Source organism: Sceloporus occidentalis, unplaced genomic scaffold (assembly GCF_023333645.1).
Source record: "Sceloporus occidentalis isolate IW3139 unplaced genomic scaffold, rSceOcc1.0.p SCAF_26, whole genome shotgun sequence".
Classification (NCBI taxonomy): domain Eukaryota; kingdom Metazoa; phylum Chordata; class Lepidosauria; order Squamata; family Phrynosomatidae; genus Sceloporus; species Sceloporus occidentalis.
In genome coordinates, this window is record NW_028317006.1 from 14,253,017 (window position 1) to 14,274,814 (window position 21,798).

At 46.8% G+C, this 21,798-nt stretch overlaps 4 non-coding genes across 4 annotated transcripts; all 4 read right to left on the reverse strand.

Moving 5' to 3' along the window:
* Nucleotides 1–13,968: 13,968 nt before the first annotated feature.
* Nucleotides 13,969–14,041, reverse strand: TRNAK-UUU (transfer RNA lysine (anticodon UUU)). Its single transcript has one exon. It is a non-coding gene; the product is annotated as a tRNA-Lys (tRNA).
* Nucleotides 14,042–14,658: 617 nt separating this feature from the next.
* On the reverse strand, nucleotides 14,659–14,731 carry TRNAK-UUU (transfer RNA lysine (anticodon UUU)). The gene has a single exon. It is a non-coding gene; the product is annotated as a tRNA-Lys (tRNA).
* A 1,519-nt stretch (nucleotides 14,732–16,250) lies between these two features.
* Nucleotides 16,251–16,323, reverse strand: TRNAK-UUU (transfer RNA lysine (anticodon UUU)). Its single transcript has one exon. It is a non-coding gene; the product is annotated as a tRNA-Lys (tRNA).
* A 1,882-nt stretch (nucleotides 16,324–18,205) lies between these two features.
* Nucleotides 18,206–18,278, reverse strand: TRNAK-UUU (transfer RNA lysine (anticodon UUU)). The gene has a single exon. It is a non-coding gene; the product is annotated as a tRNA-Lys (tRNA).
* Nucleotides 18,279–21,798: the final 3,520 nt, after the last annotated feature.

Below are 21,798 nucleotides of genomic sequence, written 5' to 3' on the forward strand. Positions count from 1 at the left end.
ATTACAGTAGTAAAGGACCTGTTGGATAGTCTCCTTGTGGTAGGATGATTAGATGTTTCATTCCAATGTACTGTATACTGTAGGGAGTTATTAAGTTCATTGGTGCCGTCATTGATTAGAGGAGCCCTCTGGTGATTCTACCTTGTAAGTCGCAATGACAAAGATTGGTGATATGCGGGCGCTCAGCACACCGGGAGAGCCAGCTGAGAAGGGAGGAAAGAAATGAGAAAGTTGCTCTTTGGGGGAGATAGGCTACAGAGGAGAAAGCATTGCTTACCCTGCGGGGTAGCTCTCAGGCCAAGCTGCATTAAAAGGCAGACTGAGGCTTCTTGGAGGATCTGCGTGTATGTGTGTCTGTCTGCCTTGGTATGCAAGTTTGTGTCTGGGCATTTTAGTGTGTGTCTGCCTGCCTGGGTATACAGGTCAGCGTCTGTATGTCTGAATATGCAAGTGTGTGTCTGGGCATGTCTGTTAGTGTGTCTAGATATGTATATTAGTATGGGTATATATGTTAGTGTGTGTCTAGCTATGTATGTTAGTATATGTCTGTATACCAGTATGTTAGTGAGAGATCGGGAAAAGGGCAAGGTAAAGAGGAGAGATAATGAGAAGGTGATAAATGAAGAGAGAGATGGGTGGAGATGCTGGGACAAGACCTATGTGTGCACACTGGGTGCTCGGCCAGTCCTATGGGTGCTAAGCAGCTCTGTGGATACAATCTCAGTGCGGGGGCAAGTCCTATGCCTGGTACTGGACAAGTCCTATCTGTGCAATATGGGTGCCAGGGCTGGCCTTTTGGGGAGTGCGACCTATGCCTGCAATGTAGGTACAGTCAAAGTGTAGGACAGGGGTCACATGCCTGATGCACTCATATGACTCTGCCCCAAGGGGCAGACCCAAGGAAGGGAGGTGAAATTAGTTTTTGCCACAGAGAGGCTCCGGGCCGTGGAAGCTGCAGGTAGACCATATTACCACACCTGGGAACCTTTAAGCTCCGGCTACCCAGAGCCCCCCTTTGCGGGATGTAAATATGAGGCCCCGCTGTCATTGCAGGTGGTCCCGCTGACCTCACTGGACAACTGTCATTGTTGGAGGGAGAGTGGAGCATACCACAATGAGAAACCTCCTGTGACCCTGAGTTTCCCGGTGGTGACCCAGAGAAGCAGCGCTTCAGCTGGAGTCTCCGGCCAAAACATGGGGAGTTAACAGATATGAGTTTTACTGAAACAGGCAGGGCCCAGTAGTTTCTCATAGATCAGGGGCGTCCAACATGCGGCCCGCGGAACCTCGAGGTGCGGCCCGCGTGAGATCGGCAGCCAGGATCACAAGAGCCCTGCTGCTTATTTGTGGGAGGTGCTATTCTCTGCTCCAGTCCTGCCTCCTCTGTGGGGAGAACGAGGGAGGCCGCGCCCCCTGCTGAAGTCTGTGAGCGGCATCGAGAGCTGTAGAGCAGGTAAGGGGGTGGGGGAGGTTGTGTGAATGAGTATGTCTGAATGAGGGAATGAATCTGTGAATGAATGAATTTGTGTGTGTGTGATAGCATGGATGTGTAAGTGCTGGAACCTAGGCATGATGGGACTGTGATTGCTGTTAGCAATCACACTCCTATCATGCCAAGTCAGCCAGTACATGCTGAAACCTGGCTAGCTGCCCCCCTTGTGTATTGATGCTGCCAGCAGTATGGGGTCTGCACTTACAGCCACCCTGTGCCAGCACGTATTGGCTGACTTGGGATGATAGGAGTGTGATTGCTAACAGCTAACAGCAATCTGCTAACAGCAATCACAGTCCCATCATGCCTAGGTTCCAGCATTCACTGGTTGCCTGGGTATAAAAAGAGTGTGTTTGCTGTTAGCAATCACACTCCTATCATGCCAAGTCATATTGTTGTGTTACTTTTAATAAAAGTGTGATTACACACTAAAATTGGACAAAAAATACAATGCCCAGCCAACCAGTACATGCTGGAATCTGGGTATGCCTGAGATTGCTATTAACAATCATAATATATAATTTTTTTGTACAATTTTGCTTTATAACTTACTTTTATTAAAAGTGTGTGGGGGGGTCACTTTCAGTTTCGGCTAAGTGAACCCTGAATTTTCGGTTTTGGTCCAGAATTTTCATTTTAGTGCATCCCTAAAATAAATAGAACTATTTTATTTTTACTTATCCAGAATCCTGAATTTGTAGGCCCAGAAATCAGTGAGAGGAAAAGTAAAGGTTTTGTGTCATTTACTTTATTTTAATCTGCATATTTTATTAAAGGCCATATTTTCTCTCAGTGAAAAATGAGTGCGGCCCTCGCACGTATACAATTCTGATGAAGTGGCCCACTGCAGAAAAAACTTGGACACCCCTGTCATAGATGTACTCAGCAGAGTATAGGAAGGCTATGGAACTCAAATTTTGAACATGAATGTTCATTTGACAGGGTTTTATATGAGTCCAACTTGGTCTTCCTTGGAGTAGAAACTAGTAGAGTGGGCACCTCATGATGGATAGATAGCTCAATGTTTTAATTGTTTAAAGAGACCAAAAACCTTTAGCTGTGCTGAATTCTAAATAACTGGTCGAACCTTTTGACTTCAAAACAATGACTTCAAACAAGTTCTTCTGGTAGCTGCAGATCAGATCTTCACAACCTTCAGGAGGAATTTTAGACCGTTCTTTAATACAGAACTGTAGCTAAGCAATATTACTAGGATGTCAGGTGAGAACAGCTCTTATGAGTTAAGGTCTGGGCTCTGACTTTGCCCCCCACCAAAAGGCAAATTTCCCTTTTTAAGCAATTCTGTAGTAGATTTACTTTGATGATTACTGTCCTGCTGCATCACCCAACTTTTATTGAGCTTCAGACGGTGGACAGTCACCCTGACATTATCCTGTATGATACCTTTGATAAAATTGGGGATTCGTTCTCCACACGGAGATGGCAAGCTGCCTAGGCACTGGGGTAGCAAAGCAGCCCTAAATTATGATGCTCCCTCCACAATACTTCACCGTTAGGATGATGTTTTCATGCAGGTACATTTTCCAACACACATTATGAAAGTTTGAATGATTTGTATTCAATATAGAAAAGATTGTCTCTAGTGTCCAGATCTTATTTAAAATTTAGAATTTTTATAATCCACTCCAAGTTCATAGCTATACTGTTTTGGAGTGCGTTCATAACACTTATGGCATGACACCGTATGCGTTTTGACAAAGAATGGCAGGGAGATATTTCAGTGATATGACTTTCTTCTATTTATTATGCTCTTCTTCAGTCAGCATGTAGTCAAACTTAAAAAGGCTAAAGGCTACATGCACTACCCAGGCAAGGAAATAATCAAAAGTACTTAGGCCACATTGATTGAACAGCAAGAAGCTAATGTAAAAATATATTGCAATCCCCACTGAGCGATAGGTCCAGTTTAATTAACCCTTCCACTTCATTGCCTCATGGATACGCACATTAGAGCAGAAACTTTAAAGAATTAAGTAGGGTATTTTGGAGGTAGGAAAACGTGTGCATCCTGTGTTCTGGTTACAGAGACATGTTAAACAGGAAGTTTAGGGATATCTGTATACTTGTTGATAAAGATTACATGGAGGTAGCCAGATCCAGTTTCCGACTAAAACCTTGAAAACCTGCCACTCCAAAAGTGGAGTTTCCATTCGGGCTGTGGGTCAGTTGAGGAGGCAGAGGTAGATTTTTTTTTGCTGCTCGTACACTGTGTGTCACATTACCTAACATTACATGACCCCGTAATTAAACGTGAGGCTGCTCGGACAGCAGGTAAGCAGCCAAGAAAGTCTGCTGCTGAGAGAATGGGGTGAGTATTGGAAAGAGGGAGAGGGGGGGTGTGGTGGAAGGAGGGAAAGTGTATGTGCATGTATGTATATGTGTGTGTGAGCATGTAGGTGAAAGTGTGTGAGCTGACACTTCTGCTGGGAGGCTGTTTCACTTATATACTGCCCCTGTGTGCTAACATTACATTACATGTATTTATAAAGCGCCGGCAGATTCCGTAGTGCTGTTACAGTCAGTAGAACAATTTAGAAACACATACAATAACAAACTCTTGCGAGGTTACTTTCAAACAAACTTCCCTCTTGTACTATTTTAAATCCCTTTATGTATTTAAATGTTTCCATCACATCTCATCCTTCTCTTCTTTCCTCCATATTGGGAATCCTTAGACTCCAAAACCATTGATTTAAACTCTCTTTAGCTCTCTCTTCCTATTACTAATACCTTGGTTTCCTTTTCCAACGCTAATGTCTTTCATGTAGAAGTCCAGGGGTAATTAAAGTGTACTTCGAGTTAGTAAACTATAATATGAGGTTTAAGAACCATTCAACCCATCTAGTATAGCAGGGGCGTCCAACATGCGGGACCTCGAGGTGCGGCCCGCGTGAGATCGGCAGCCAGGATCACAAGAGCCCTGCTGCTTACTTGTGGGAGGGGCTATTCTCTGCTCCAGTCCTGCCTCCTCTGTGGGGAGAACGAGGGAGGCCGCGCCCCCTGCTGAAGTCTGTGAGCGGCATTGAGAGAGCTGTAGTGCAGGTAAGGGGGTGGGGGAGGTTGTGTGAATGAGTATGTCTGATTGAGGGAATGAATCTGTGAATGAATGAATTTGTGTGTGTGTGATAGCATGGATGTGTAAGTGCTGGAACCTAGGCATGATGGGACTGTGATTACTGTTAACAATCCCCCTATTGGGATGATAGGAGTGTGATTGCTAACAGCAATCACAGTCCCATCATGCCTAGGTTCCAGCATTTACTGGTTGCCTGGGTATAAAAACAGTGTGTTTGCTGTTAGCAATCACACTCCTATCATGCCAAGTCAGCCAGTACATGCTGAAACCTGGCTAGCTGCCCCCCTTGTGTATTGATGCTGCCAGCAGTATGTGGTCTGCACTTACAGCCACCCTGTACCAGCATGTACTGGCTGACTTGGGATGATAGGAGTGTGATTTCTAACGGCAATCACAGTCCCATCATGCCTAGGTTCCAGCATTTACTGGTTGCCTGGGTATAAAAAGAGCGTGTTTGCTGTTAGCAATCACACTCCTATCATGCCAAGTCATATTGTTGATTTTTTTTGTCCAATTGTAGTGTGTTACTTTTAATAAAAGTGTGGTTACACACTAAAATTGGACAAAAAATACAATGCCCAGCCAACCAGTACATGCTGGAATCTGGGTATGCCTGAGATTGCTGTTAACAATCATAATATATAATTTTTTGTACAATTTTGGTGTGTAACTTACTTTTATTAAAAAAGTGTGTGGGGGGTCATTTTCAGTTTCGGCTAAGTGAACCCTGAATTTTCGGTTTTGGTCCAGATTTTCATTTTAGTGCATCGCTAAAATAAATAGAACTATTTTATTTTTACTTATCCAGAATCCTGAATTTGTAGTCACAAAACTTTCTAGGCCCAGAAATCAGTGAGAGGAAAAGTAAAGGTTTTGTGTCATTTGCTTTTTTTTAATCTGCATATCTTATTAAAGGCCATATTTTCTCACAGTGAAAAATGAGTGTGGCCCGCGCACGTATACAATTCTGATGAAGTGGCCAACTGCAGAAAAAACTTGGACCCCCCTGTAGTATAGCCTTCTAGAGACGGAGTCTCCTAAACTATGCACTATACTCTAGGTGAGGTCTTACCAGAGATCTGTAAAACAAAACTGCCTCCCTCTTTCTACTACTAATGCCTTTAGCTCTACAAGCCAGCACCATGCTTGCATTTTCTGACGCTTAAAACTCTGTCGTGACTGACAGAAGAGAGTGCCAATACTGTATTGTGGCCTAGGGCCTTTATGTTCCAATTGAATTATTTTGCATTTATCAATATTATATTGTAGCTGCCATATTCTCTGCCATTTTTCAAATTGACTTAAAATGACATGAGCGCCCAAACAGGGACTTGAACCCTGGACCCTCAGATTAAAAGTCTGATGCTCTACCTGTCACACCAACTTGTGTAGTGCATACATGGACTTGCTACCTGGTAGAGATGGTATGGCCAATTTCAGTATGAGAGGGGTTAATTCGATTGTATAGGCATGTGGTGCCAAAAGGTCTTATAAGATAAAGTTGTCTTTTGAAGCTCTGACTCCAACCAGGGCCTTCTAGAAGGTGTGAAATCCTACAGTCGAGCTGCCGCTTTGTCCAGGTTCAAATGTAGACGACCATATGCCTGTATCCCCTCATAGATACTGGATTCTTTGATATGCTAAGTGACAACTAGCAGTCAGGAAAACCATTTCATATCCAGGTCATATCCAACACATATCAATAATAACTCATAGATTCATTATCATACCTCCTTGTGTGCATACCTAGAACGGGGACAGCGCACCCTACAAAAAAGAGTACAAACATGACAGCGCCACTTAAACAGTTTGGAAGGAATTGTGAATGTTCAGTCATAAGTAGCAAGTGTGACATATCTATGGACTTCACAATTTACAGGAAATCCATAAATGCATGAATTATGGCTGTGGCGAGCACAGGAGGGACGATAAAATGAAAATAAATTATTTGGACTGATATGTTTCCACAACACAAGGGGGAGGTCACTTATGGTACACCTTCCCTCCGCTTATACCACCTCTGGGCTGGCTTGGAAACTCGAGATGAACTGGGAAAGAGTATAAAGTTAATGAGAGAAGATCGGTTGTTGTGCTTACTGGGGGCCAAGATATAATTTTGAGTAAGTCGCCATCTTACCTTGCCGGAGCCCTGCGGACAGAAAAACCTGTTACTTTACCATTCAAGTGAGTAGTTAGGTTTTCTGTAATTTTCTCCTTTTTATTTTTAACTGTTGGTGTAAATAATCTGTTTATCATCTTTTTTGTATGCACTGTGATTTTTTTGTTCATAATAAATATTCCTTTATTAAGTTCTGCCTTTGTCTGGTAAAGACTCGCGTTACCTGATTAGACCATTTTATCGGTAATTTTAAATCACGTAATTATTGTGTTATAATATACTGTGTGGGTTTTTAGTCTGATTCATGTGGGGTACCAAGACACCCCATTTCTAAATTGTCTTGGTGGTGGCAGCATTATTTTGATATTTGTTATATCATTATAGTTAATTAAGGGTGGATATTTGTATTTTTTTTTTTTATAAATCAAAGTTTATAATTTTACAGCAAGTTATACAAAACAGGAGGGGGGGACATCACTGAGAAGATTAGTAATAAATCTCAAAATCCTGACACAGCAGGAAAGTGCATATAACAATGACAGTAATTATGACAGCGTTGCACACAAGGATGACATAATAGAGAGCAACACTGATAGACAGAAACAATAAGCAATACCCGCGCCCCCCAGCCTAGTCTGGCCAGATTGCCAGAGCGCCGGAACAGGAACTCTATAATAAATACCCTGGCACCAAGAGGTACGGTAAATACGGCCATCAAAAACCCCGGAGAGCGACAACGTAAAAGGAAGACGCCCCCAGGGAACAGTGTGGGTAGAACAACGGAATGCACTTAAAGCGGTTAGCTCCTTGAAGCGCTGAACACGGGGAGAAGTTACCGGGTATCCCTAATAAGGTGCATAGACGACTCAGCACCTGCAGCTTGGAGGGGAGTACAGGAAACAAATAATAAAGAGAGCATCAGCCAAACAGAAGTTGAGAAGAGGGACCCGCCAGGAACTGGGACCAGTAGAACCAGGTACGACAATGCCGCTCGCTAAGACTATCAGACCTGGCCACCAGCTCCTCCATTTCACGAACATGTTCAACCCGCAACACCCATTCCCGTATAGAGGGCGGAGATGACGCACCCCAATGAAGGGGAATCAGAGCTTTAGCTTCATTCAGCAGGTGTCGAACCACCGAGCGCCGGTACACGGAGACGGGTCGGGAGGTAAGATTTAGCAAATAGTTAGCAGGGGCGAAAGGAGGTGGGGAGTCGGTGAAACGAGGAAGGATACCATGGATAGTTTTCCAAAAAGGGACAATCAGAGGACAATCCCACCAGATGTGAAGCACCGTCCCCACCGACTGTCCACAATGCCAACATATATTCGAGCTCTCTGGGAACATAGCATGCAATCTGACCGGCGTGCGGTACCAACGCGATAAAAATTTGAAGGACATCTGCGACCTAGAGTTTAGGGAACAGCCATGTGTCAAAGTAAAAATCTTGCCCCACTGCGCCGCAGTCAGCGAGACAGCAAGCTCTGTTTCCCATTTACCCACATAAGCTGGTAGAGGGATATCATCGACGCACAATAGTAGCTGATACAACAAAGAAACACCATGGGGAGGCAAGGCAATCCCTAGAGTGCAAAGCCTCAAAGGGGGTAAGGTCTCTAATAAGGTGATGTTTCTGTGGAATGGAAGCAACATAATCTCGCAACTGCAGGTACTGGAGAACTTGAAGAGCGGTAGAGGCAACCCCAGGGAAAAGGCTAGATATGGGCCGGAGCGTGTGACCCTGCATAAAGGAGCTCAACGTGGGAGAATCATGTGATGGCGACCCCAAGAAAGCACCTCCAGACACACCCGGGGGAAAGGGTAAGTCAGCATCCAGCACTTGCGAGAGACAGAGTGTAACACCTTCAAGGTGGCTAATACAAAAGGATTACCCTCCACCTGCCTCCGAGCCACCGACGGAGCCAACCAGGTGAGTACCTGGATCGGTACCAAACAAGCACACGCCTCCAAAGGCACCCACAACTTATGGGAAGGGCGATATGTCCACTCCAAAGACCGCAAGAGATGACAAGCAAAATAATAAGTACGGAGGCAAGGCAACCCCAGACCACCCTTCCCCTTAGGTCTCTGCAATAGCGCCTTGGCCAATCTAGGGGATTTCTTGGCCCAAATAAAGGACAGGAACATCGAGCGCACCGTCGAGAAAAAGGCCTTCGGTAGAACTATAGGTAAGGCCTGCAAAAGAAACAATATGCGGGGAAGAACGTTCATTTTAAGGGCATTAACCCTACCAACCCAAGAGACAACCAAGGACCCCCATGTGCGAAGGTCCCCTCGAATCTCATCAAGCAGCGGGGGAAAATTAAACCGATACAAAAGAGATAAGTCTGCAGTCAACCAGATCCCCAGATGACGTAGTGCTTGAGCGCACCAACGGAAGGGAAAGGAGGAGGTCAAGGAGTCCACCTCCGCCCTAGGCAAGGAAATGTTTAATATCTCAGATTTTGCGAAATTAATTTTTAAATTAGACAACCATAAAGCCGAAATTCCTCGAGGAGCACGGGTAGCGAAACGTGGGGAGTCGTAAGTGCGAATAGCATATCATCCGCAAAAGCCACCGTTTTGTGCTGTAAACCTTCACATATCACCCCTGAAATATCCGGGTTAGTACGCACCGCCTCCAAAAAGGGTTCCAGGGAGAGGACAAAGAGCAGCGGTGAGAGCGGACAGCCCTGCCTAGTGCCGTTGGAGATAGGGAACGAGGGGGAGAGAGCACCATTAATGCGAACCCTGGCAGAAGGCCCAGAGTACAAAGCCGATACCCAACCCATCATATGAGGACCAAGACCCACCTCCCGAAGCACTGCGAGCATAAACGTCCAGTCAAGCCGGTCAAAAGCCTTCTCGGCATCTGTAGAAAGCAAAATAGACCTGGCCCCTGAAAGCCCAGCCAAGTGGATAAGATTCAATGCACGGATAGTCCCATCTCTGCATTCCCTACCAGGCACAAAGCCCGACTGATCAGGATGAATCAAAGCCGGGAGAAATCGACCCAAACGCAAAGCCAAAATTTTGGAGAATAGTTTTATATCCACGTTCAACAGGGAGATAGGCCTGTAGCTACCGCAGAGATCAGCATCTCTACCCTCCTTCGGAATCACAGCTATCGTAGCCGCCAAAGTATGGGGATGGAAGCATTCCCCCTTCAAAATAGAATTAAACACAGAGACCAATTGGGGACCCAAAATATCAAAAAAACTTTTTATAATAGGCCAGAGAGAGAGACCGTCTGGACCCGGACATTTACCAGATTTAGAAAGCTTAATCGCCCCGGACAATTAGTCCAGAGAGATCGGAACCTCCAACCGCGCAGAGTCCGACGGGGTAAGTATCGGGATAAATATTGAGCAATAGCCAATCTACGAGTCTCCGTATCTCCAGGAGTCGTGTGTAGGAGAGTGATTGTAGAGGGTAGAATAGAAGGCCACAAATTTGTGCGCTATTTCCGACGGAAGGTATCGCAAGACACCCCCAGCGGAACGAATTCTGGGTATATAGGAAAGTTGTCTCCTCTTGCGTAAAGCGCGGGCTAAGTATTTCCCCGGCTTGTTCCCCTGTTCATAAAAGAGGGCCTTAAAACGAATGAAAGATCTCCTGAGCCTGGGAATTGAGGATAGCAGTGAGTTCCGTACGAAGCGCAAGCAGACGCGCAAAGTCAGCAGCCACCATCGTGTCCTTGTGAACCCTCTCCAACCTCTCTATCTGCAGATATAAAGTGCTAAGCTTTTGAGCATGGGCTCTGTTCTTAGCAGCTCCCAATCTAATAAGCTGACCACGGACAACACATTTATGTGCTTCCCAAATTGTAGGAAGAGGCAGATCTGGAGTCACATTGGACAAAAAATAGTTGCGTAAGGCCTCGGCAGTATCCTCCGAGGCAAGGGTATCAGTAAGCAAAGACTCATTCAGCCTCCAAGAGCTCTGGGTAGGTCGAGACAGGGGGGATTTAAGCGACAAGGACAGGGGAGCATGGTCATACCACGTAATGGCTCCATAGCGAGCAGCAAGCAGGAGAGGGAGATTATAGTGAGTAATAAACAGACAGTCAATGCGAGAATACCTGTTGTGCGGAATAGAGTAAAAGCTAAAATCTTTGTCAGAAGGATGAAGGGCCCTCCAACAATCCACCAATTGCTCAGACGTGAGCAAAGAATGGATACGTTTTAAGACATGAGAGGGGGTCCGAGACACCCCCGCCGACGTATCCAAACGAGGAGACAGAGCTACATTGAGATCCCCACCGAAAATTAACAGCCCCTCTTGAAATCGGCGCAAGGCTCGAAATGTTTTAGAAAGCCACAAGTGCTGCCCAGTATTAGGGACATAGACATTAGCAAACGTGTACCAGGCATCGGCAAGCTTACCCTTCACAAAGAGGAATCTACCCTCCGGGTCCGCTAAATGAGTGACATCAGTAAGCGGGACATGGTTAGAAAACAAAATAGCAACCCCTTCCTACTTAGAGTGCGGATTGTTACTGAAATAGGCCACAGGGTAATCCCGTGACCTCAGGTGAGGATGAGACCCATCTTGAAAATGAGTCTCCTGAATAAACGCAATAGAAGCACATTGATGCTTAAAATCCCTAAGCAGAATTGAATGTTTCTCAGGGACATTAAGCCCCTTGGCATTGATCGAGAGCACAACAAGATCGGCAGGTCGAGAAGTCATAGCGCAGGATGAAATCAATGGGAGGTAAATCGTCCCCCAAAGCTTGAGTCAGGATCCCCCAGGTAAAGGGAGAAGGGAAAAGGAAGAGGAAAAGGAGAGAGAAACACAGCAAAAAGGGGAGAGGGGGCAGGGAGAAACAGACACCAGGAGGGGAAGACAAAAACAAAGAAAGTGGTAGGTACAAATCAACCTATAACCAAACAGACAGACAAATAAACAAACAGGGAGGGGGGGGGGGTAAAGACAAACACCAGGAGACGAAGACAAGGAAAGGTAGTAGGTACAACTGAACAAACACCCTCCAGATGAATACCTAGGGCGTCAGCTGGAAGAGGGTACACTGGAAGGCCCAGAAACAGCAGGACCACAGCGTTCCACCAGCACTGCACGATGCCTACGGTAAGAGGCGGAGTGACAACCGAAAAAAGAATCCGGCAAAAAGACAAAACAAAAACTTCAAAAGTAACCAAAGAGAACATGAGACCAACCACCGGTCCCCGGTATGCAAGGTAGCTCATCGCAGCATCAATGCAAACCCCCCCCACCCAGAACAGCCCCACCCCCAAAACCAAAAGAAGGCACGGTCAGCAGTCGAGGGAGATGTCTCCAAATGAATGAAATGGAATCACGGCCAGATAGCGGAACGAAAATCGCCACATAGACGCAAACGGAGGGGAACATCCGACAGGAGAAGGCCATCGTAAATGAAAAAATGTACCCCAGTACAAAAGTGTGCAAGCGCAAAACTCTGCACTCGCATTGAGGTAGTACATCATTGGGCAAAGGGCAATACTGAGGAATCAGTGCAAAGGAAAATAAACAAGAACAGAAAACCCAAGCCGCCCCCCACCCAATGTAAGGGGTGGGGTAAATCTGAGCCACATCCCCCCTCCGACCCGTAGAGAAAAAGAAAACAAACAAAACCCCCCAAAACATAAACAGTTCCGCACGGCAACCTGGCCGGCGGGGGTGCAAACATCTCGACGCAGGATAGCGTCCACAAGGGAGGCAGGAGGGAGCAGGACGCCCCGATCAAAGTCACCAAGCAGGGCTCAAAAGGGTAAGGCAGGAGCCCAGGTCCAAAGGCAATTTCAGGGGGAGAAATGTTCCAGGCGCAGGCGACCAGGAGGTACACCAACGGAGCCGTGTTAACGGCCGCCACCGGACAGAACAGCAGGGACACACCACAGGGCGCTTACTCCTCAGGATCCGTCGCCTCTGGAACCCTAGCACTCAGACGCCCGGTGCGCGGAGCACGGCCAAGCATCCTCTCCCCACGACGCGAAGAACCCGCAGCTCCGCTGCCAGAACCACGATCCGCCGGGACAGGAGGCATATTCCAATCCGGGATCCGAAGCGCAGGTAGGTGGAGGTCTCGGAGGAACGCCGACAACTCGCGATGGAAGCGGAGCGAATAAGTAGATCCTCCAGATCGCACATTAAAGCTGAAGGGGTAACCCCAATGGTACGGAATGCCACGGCTCCGGAGCTCAGCTGTAAGAGGTCGTAGCACTCTCCGATTCTGGCTGAAGGGGTAACCCCAATGGTACGGAATGCCACGGCTCCGGAGCTCAGCTGTAAGAGGTCGTAGCACTCTCCGATATCCGGCGTGATATCGGAGAGATCCTGGAATAGGGTGACCGCAGAGCCATTGTAAGTCCAGGAGCCCACCTCCCGTGCACGCCGCATAATCTGCTCTTTCAGCTGGAAGTCGGTAACGCAACATATGATATCCCTCGGTGATGCTGTCGGGGGACCCCTAGGTCTCGGAGCTCTGTGAGCACGATCCAAAGAGACCACAGCCTCGGGAGGTCTCCCCAAGAGGCTGTTAAACAGGCGGACCACAAGACCCCCAACATCTTCAGGTGTATGGGTAGTCTCCTCAGGAAGACCCCGAATGCGCACATTGTGGCGTCGGCCCCTGTTGTCGAGGTCCTCCAATCTCCTCCGATACTCGGCCAGATAATAGGCATGGTGGGCAGAAGAGGACTCCAGGGCAGATGTTCTCTGAGCCTGTTGAGCAGATTCCGCCTCCCGGAGCGCAAGGCGACGGTCCAACCCATCCAGGTCGGCCCGAATGCCTGCCACGGCGTCGGTCACGGTTTGTTTCAGCTCCGACAGCAACTTGCTAAAGTCCTCTCGCCATGGAGCCGAGGAAAAGAGCTGGCGAACATCCGTGGAACAGGTAGGTACATCTGGCACCCCCGTAGCTATATCCTCCTGCCTGTCCTCGTGGTCTTCAAGGGCCTGCGAGGCCAACACCGCTGGGGGGCGAAAATACTCCCGAAGGGATGCCGCCGAGGACATGGCATCCCCCCACATGGATCTGTAAAGAGACAAAACTCTACCTACTACTAATAGTAGCCTTTAGCTCTACAAGCCAGCACCATGCTTGCATTTTCTGACGCTTAAAACTCTTCTGTTGTGACTGACGGAAGAGTGCCCCAATACTATATCGTGGCCTAGGAGCTTTATGTTCCAATTAAATTATTTTGCATTTATCAATATTATATTGTAGCTGCCATATTCTCTGCCATTTTTTAAATTGACTTAAAATGACACAAGCGCCCAAACAGGGACTTGAACCCTGGACCCTCAGATTAAAAGTCTGATGCTCTACCGACTGAGCTATCCAGGTTCGTTGAAAGTCAAGGGTGCTCTCAGAATCTCTGATGTATTGTCTACTCTGATCTGATTATCTCTCAGCAGGACTGGTGGTGATACATAAACCAGTGAAAAGTCTCAAGGCTGGGTGATGGCACCTAAGGCTTCTTGTCTCCCAACTAGAGATGTAAAATAAAAACTTTCAGTCTTGGCCTTATTAGTGAAAGAGAAGCTGCAGAGAAAGATAGGTAAAACGGAGGAGAATAGATTCTATACCTCATCTCAGTTGATTTTCCCTACGCTGCAGCCGGCTGTCAGAGATCAGTGCGGGGAACTCTGATCTCTGACAGCCGGGGAAGGTCTGCGTGATGGACGCAGACATACTCTAGGTGAGGTCTTACCAGAGATCTGTAAAGAGATAAAACTGCCTCCCTCTTCCTACTACTAATGCCTTTAGCTCTACAAGCCAGCACCATGCTTGCATTTTCTGACGCTTAAAACTCTTCTGTTGTGACTGACGGAAGAGTGCCCCAATACTATATCGTGGCCTAGGAGCTTTATGTTCCAATTAAATTATTTTGCATTTATCAATATTATATTGTAGCTGCCATATTCTCTGCCATTTTTTAAATTGACTTAAAATGACACAAGCGCCCGAACAGGGACTTGAACCCTGGACCCTCAGATTAAAAGTCTGATGCTCTACCGACTGAGCTATCCGGGCTCATTGAGAAGTCATGGGTGCTCTCAGAATCTCTGATGTATTGTCTACTCTGATCTTCTGATTATCTCTCAGCAGGACTTGTGGTGATACATAAACCAGTGAAAAGTCTCAAGGCTGGGTGATGGCACCTAAGGCTTCTTGTCTCCCAACTAGAGATGTAAAATAAAAACTTTCAGTCTTGGCCTTATTAGTGAAAGAGAAGCTGCAGAGAAAGATAGGTAAAACGGAGGAGAATAGATTCTATACCTCATCTCAGTTGATTTTCCCTATTGGCACCTTTGGTTTATAATGTTAGCAGAAGTTTATTTCTGTGACAAGATGTGAACCTGGCTCATAAGCTTCAGAGAAGCTGCCTGCTATGGGGGACATCTCTTTCATGTAAAAGTGTGTGGGTAACTAATCTATACTTTGAATTAGTAAATTATATTTAATTTTAAGGTGTATTAATGTATATACCAGAATAGAAACATATACCATAGTTGCTCGATTATAAGACGACCCTGATTATAAGACGACCCCCCAAATCTGAATATTAATTTAGGAAAAAAAGAAAAAGCCTGAATATAAGATGACCCTATAGGAAAAAAGTTTTACCAGTAAATGTTAATTCATCTAAACTATTTTTTTTAATAAAAGCTATGATTGAGAAAAATATTTTGGTTTTATTTCCTTCTATTTTCCAACCTGCCCCCCAGTTATGCACATCTGCCCCAGAAATGCCTTATACCCGCTATATGCCACTGTTCCCCATGATATGCCTTTTAACCCTCCAAATGCCACTCTGCCCCATGATATGCCTTTTAACCCTATATGCCACTGTGCCCCATGATATGCCTTTTGACCCCCTATGTGCCACTCTGCCTCCAGAAATGCCTTATACCCCTATATACCGTCTTTCCGGCGGGTGTCGGACATCCGCGCTTTTGACGTTAATTCGTTTTCTTTTTCCCCGGAGGGCGTCCTAGTTTCGGTCCGGCGCCGGACCAAGTCTCGTTCTTTTTCGGTCCCTTACCCGTACTTTCCGGATCGTCCGCGTCTTTGTGTCGCTAACTGTGTCCAGTCCTATCTTGCCGTCTCTCTTCTGTTTTGTTCCTCTTCTTGCGGTCCTCTGTTCATCTCCTACACTATACTTAATTTTAAGGCGTATTAATGTGTATACCAGAATGGAAGCATTTAATATGACGGCTAAGAACCATTCAACCCATCTAGTATCGCCTTCTAGAGACGGAATCTCCTAAACTATGCACTATACTCTAGGTGAGGTCTTACCAGAGATCTGTAAAGAGACAAAACTGCCTCCCTCTACCTACTACTAATGCCTTTAGCTCTACAAGCCAGCACCATGCTTGCATTTTCTGACGCTTAAAACTCTTCTGTTGTGACTGACGGAAGAGTGCCCCAATACTATATCGTGGCCTAGGAGCTTTATGTTCCAATTAAATTATTTTGCATTTATCAATATTATATTGTAGCTGCCATATTCTCTGCCATTTTTCAAATTGACTTAAAATGACACAAGCACCCGAACAGGGACTTGAACCCTGGACCCTCAGATTAAAAGTCTGATGCTCTACCGACTGAGCTATCCGGGCTCGTTGAAAGTCATTGGTGCTCTCAGAATCTCTGATGTATTGTCTACTCTGATCTGATTATTTCTCAGCAGGACTTGTGGTGATACATAAACCAGTGAAAAGTCTCAAGGCTGGGTGATGGCACCTAAGGCTTCTTGTCTCCCAACTAGAGATGTAAAGTAAAAACTTTCAGTCTTGGCCTTATTAGTGAAAGAGAAGCTTCAGAGAAAGATAGGTAAAACGGAGGAGAATAGATTCTACACCTCATCTCAGTTGATTTTCCCTATTGGCACCTTTGGTTTATAATGTTAGCAGAAGTTTATTTCTGTGACAAGATGTGCACTTGGGTCATAAGCTTCAGAGAAGCTGCCTGCTCTGGGGGACATCTCTTTCATGTAAAAGTGTGTGGTAACTAATCTATACTTTGAATTAGTAAATTATATTTAATTTTAAGGTGTATTAATGTATATACCAGAATAGAAACATATACCATATTTGCTTGATTATAAGACGACCCCCCAAATCTGAATATTAATTTAGGAAAAAAAGAAAAAGCCTGAATATAAGACGACCCTATAGGAAAAAAGTTTTACCAGTAAATGTTAATTCATCTAAACTATTTTTTTTTAATAAAAGCTATGATTGAGAAAAATATTTTGGTTTTATTTCCTTCTATTTTCCAACCTGCCCCCCAGTTATGCACATCTGCCCCAGAAATGCCTTATACCCCCTATATGCCACTGTGCCCCATGATATGCCTTTTAACCCTCTAAATGCCACTCTGCCCCGTGATATGCCTTTTAACCCTATATGCCACTGTGCCCCATGATATGCCTTTTGACCCCCTATGTGCCACTCTGCCTCCAGAAATGCCTTATACCCCTATATGCCACTCTGGCATCTAGAGGGTTAAAAGGCATATTATGGGGAAGAGTGGCATATAGGGAGGTTTAAGGCATTCAGGAGGCAGTGGCGTATAGAGGGTTAAAAAGGCATTTCTGGAGGCAGAGTGGCATTAAGGGGGTTAAAAGGCATTTCACAGAGCACTCTGCCTCCAGAAATGCCTTATGCCCCCCATTTAACACTCCCTCCCCCGCCCTCCTCCAAACTTACCGGTGCTTCTGACTTCCCTGTCATGTAGCCGGGGCAGCGTGTAGATCCCACGCACTTACGCTGCAGCCGGCTGTCAGAGATCAGTGCGGGGAACTCTGATCTCTGACAGCCGGGGAAGGTCTGCGCGATGGACGCAGACAACCCCCGCTGCTAGCCACGCCTCCTTCCTGCTGCAGCGGAAGTTGTCTATGCGAATCGCGTAGACCTCTACACGCTGCCCCAGCTACACACCGGGGGCTCAGAAGTACCAGTAAGTGGGGCGGGGGGGGGGGGGTAGACAGGAGGATCCAGGTCCCCTGCAGCTGTGGGGGATCTGGATCTTAGTCGTCTCATAGTCAGACCTTTTTGAGGTCTGATTATAAGACTACCCTAATTATAAGAAAAGGAGTATTTTTCAGAGCATTTGCTCTGAAAAAAACCTCGTCTTATAATCGAGCAAATACGGTAATATGACGGCTAAGAACCATTCAACCCATCTAGTATCGCCTTCTAGAGACGGAATCTCCTAAACTATGCACTATACTCTAGGTGAGGTCTTACCAGAGATCTGTAAAGAGACAAAACTGCCTCCCTCTTCCTACCACTAATGCCTTTAGCTCTACAAGCCAGCACCATGCTTGCATTTTCCAACGCTTAAAACTCTTCTGTCGTGACTGCCGGAAGAGTGCCCCAATACTATATCGTGGCCTAGGAGCTTTATGTTCCAATTGAATTATTTTGCATTTATCAATATTATATTGTAGCTGCCATATTCTCTGCCATTTTTTAAATTTACTTAAAATGACACAAGCGCCCGAACAGGGACTTGAACCCTGGACCCTCAGATTAAAAGTCTGATGCTCTACCGACTGAGCTATCCAGGCTCGCTGAGAAGCCAGGGGTGCTCTCAGAATCTCTGATGTATTGTCTACTCTGATCTTCTGATTATCTCTCAGCAGGACTGGTGGTGATACATAAACCAGTGAAAAGTCTCAAGGCTGGGTAAGGGCACCTAAGGCTTCTTGTCTCCCAACTAGAGATGTAAAGTAAAAACTTTCAGTCTTGACCTTATTAGTGAAAGAGAAGCTGCAGAGCAAGATAGGTAAAAGGAGGAGGATAGATTATACACCTCATCTCAGTTGATTTTCCCTATTGGCACCTTTGGTTTACAATGTTAGCAGAAGTTTCTTTCTGTGACAAGATGTGCACCTGACTCATAAGCTTTAGAGAAGCTGCCTGCTATGGGGGCCATCATGCCCATAAAAGAGTAGATTGTGGCTTGAGTGTTCCTTAAGCGAGTGTAATGCTTAGACTAGTAACACAATAATTGAAATATATATATAGATGGAAAGAAATGGGTTAAGTGGAATTATATCAAATAAATTAATTTTTTACCCATTATGTACCCTCTACATGTCTATATTAGTACATTGTCAATTCAATAGGACTTATAGAGAGTATTAACAGAACATACATTAACCAAAGAATAAGAATTTTATAGCAAGACAGGAGGCTTCATATTTTTCATAACCTTCTTTACTGATTACCTCCAGCAGCAAAGGAGTTAACAACAAACAATAAAAATAACCAATCAGAAACAAGTAAAGTCTATATTAATCTCAGCAAACTGCAGCTCATCCTCTTTCTTTGCTGCTTGCCTCCAAAGGTGAGAACTTTCCATGTTATTATATTATTAATATCTTCCAGATTGCGAATATTGTATTCTTTCTGTGTGTTTTACCAACTTATTTCTGACTTTAAATCATTCTTTGTTTTATTTTTACATACTCATTCTATTGTTTTTTCTTTTGCCATATACTTTATTCTTACCGATACAATCCTATCCGTTATCTGTCTCCCCGTGGTCCCACCTCGTCGGCCCACGTGTTTTGCTGCCTTCCTCTCTCCTCCCGCGGCGGCTCTTATCCGTCCGGCGGTGAGTTTTCTCCCTTTCCCTCACTTTCCCTCGCGTGGGCAGTGCTCTGCCCTGGTAGTTCCTCCTGTCTAGCTCGGTGCCGCGCGTTTTTTTTTCTAAACCGCGCCGGCACCGTTGCTTCCTCGCCCGTCGCGCGGCCGTATCCCTTGTTGCTGCACATCGTGCGTTCGTTCCCGCCACCGCGCCGCGTGTCTGGGCCTCATTCTGGCTTATCTGCCGCCTTGCGCTCCCGTTTTTTCTTAGGCCCTCGCCCCACGTGGTCTTATCAGACCCGTTTAATGGGGCTGTTACTTAGTTTTTTGTTTTTTTCTTTTGCCTTTGAAGGTTTTTGCTTTTTTCCTTTAGGCTTTTTTACTGTATTTATTTTTCTATCAACCTACATGTCTGCCTTTTCATGGATATAGGTGAACCCTATACCCCTGTATGTGTCTGGGCTTTGGCCTAGCTTGCACCACGTTACCATTGGGTGATTCCCTCTGTTTATCTGCAGCCATTTATTCCTGTCCTACTGAAATGTTACAGGGGTGAACCCCCCCTTTTTTGTTGTCTGCCACGTGCTTTTCTCCTGGGTGAACCCCACGCACGCTTCAGGTGTGAACCCCCAAGATTCATCCATTAACCATGTGTTCTGTTTGTGTTTTTTTCCAACAGAGACACATTTAAATACGTGCATTATGTCTGAGGAATCCAACACACAGATTCCTGCCGCCTTTCAGGCCTGGCTCCACTCTGCCTTGGCTGCCTCTCTGCCCGCCGCTTTGGCTGAAGTTCAGTCTTCACGCACGGATCACGCACTTGCCTCCCCCGCTCGGGGCGATGGTTTTGAGGCGGACTCCTCTCTCTTCCCAGCAGACCCAGAGGGCTCCCGCAAAAGGGCCTGGAATGACATTCCTCCCACTGCAGAGAAGGGCAAGGCCCCTTTAAAGAAAGTCAGGAGCGTAGCTCTTCCCTCCTACCAGGAGCCCGATGCCTCGCCATTCCATGACCTGGCCGCGGAATATGAGACCCTCGATGAATATCATGCGGGTTCCTCGGTCCTCGCCTCCCCTTCTATTGCGGATCCAGCCAAGGTTCCCGTTCCGGAACGCGCCGGTCCCTCTACGGCTGTTCAGGATCAACCTTTCAACATCACGGATGAGGCTGGCTTGCCCTTATTTGATCCTCGAGAGCTACGCCACCCTCGTTCAGCGGAGTGGACCCCTTCTTCACACATCGCCGAGTTCCTCAAGTATTGGCTCCGCCGTCCGCTCGACAAAGAGGTTCGTCAGAGGCTCCGGGCTGAGTGCCCGCGCCCGACCATCCCGGCCAAGGTGTCTAACACACCTGAATTTGACCAGACCTTTGTGACCTTCCTGACCAGGAACGGCAAAGACCCCCGCAAGGGGATTGAATTGGGCCTGCGTACCGCGCAGGACAAACTCCTGGATGTAGCGGGTCCGCTCACCCAAGCGTTGACTGATGGTTCGCCGCTCGACCCGGGCCTGGTCTGCGACTGGATCCAACGCGCTGTTTGCTTGTTGGGGAACGCCAACTGCGCCATCTCGACTGAACGGCGAAGGGCGGCCCTTTTTAAGATGGATGCCAAGTTAGCAGAACTGGCTCCCAAGGAGTTGGGTCCCGATGCCAACGGCCTGTTTGGCGAACGTTTCCTCAAGGACCTTAACCAACACGTGAACGCGTTTACGTCTCTCAACAAGGCGCAGGTGTCCATGCGGCGAGTTTTCCGGTCTGGGAATCGTTTTTCCCCCAAGGCTGGTCGGCAGAGGGGTCGTGCCGCCAGCAGAGCAGCCTCATTCGGCGCAAGACCCCGTTTCCAGACGGAGGCTTCCACCTCGTACCGCACGCAGTACCGCTATCCTGATACCCGTGGTGCCTACAGAGGACGAGGCTACACGCCCTTCCGCGGGAGATCATCAGCTGGTAAGCTTTGTTCCCTTCCTCCCTCATATACCTGTCGCGGGCCGTCTGGCTCATTTCTCTCATGTATGGTCTTCCCTCACCTCGGATCCTTGGGTCCTTCAGACCGTGGCGGGTTTTCTTTTCGAGTTCCTTTTGGCTCCTTTTCAGTCCTCCCCTCCAACTTTCCCCAGGCTTTCTCGTGACGCGGCGGCGCTAGTGCACGCAGAGCTTGCTTCCCTGCGCGCCAAGGGGGCGATAGAACGGGTTGCGGGGCCCCCATGCTTCCTCAGCAACGTCTTTCTTGTGCGCAGGAAGTCGGGCGAGTTCCGCCCTGTCATCAACCTGCGCTCCCTCAACTCGCACATAGTGTACAGGCATTTCAAGATGGAGGGCATCCATCTGTTGCGCGACATCCTCAGGGAAAACGATTGCTTACCTTACAGTGCCCATTCATGTAGACGACCGGAGATTCCTCCAGTTCCGTTGGTCGGGCCGGCTTTGGCAGTTCACGTGCCTCCCCTTCGGCCTGAGTTCCGCCCCCTGGTGTTTTACCAAACTCCTCAAGCCGG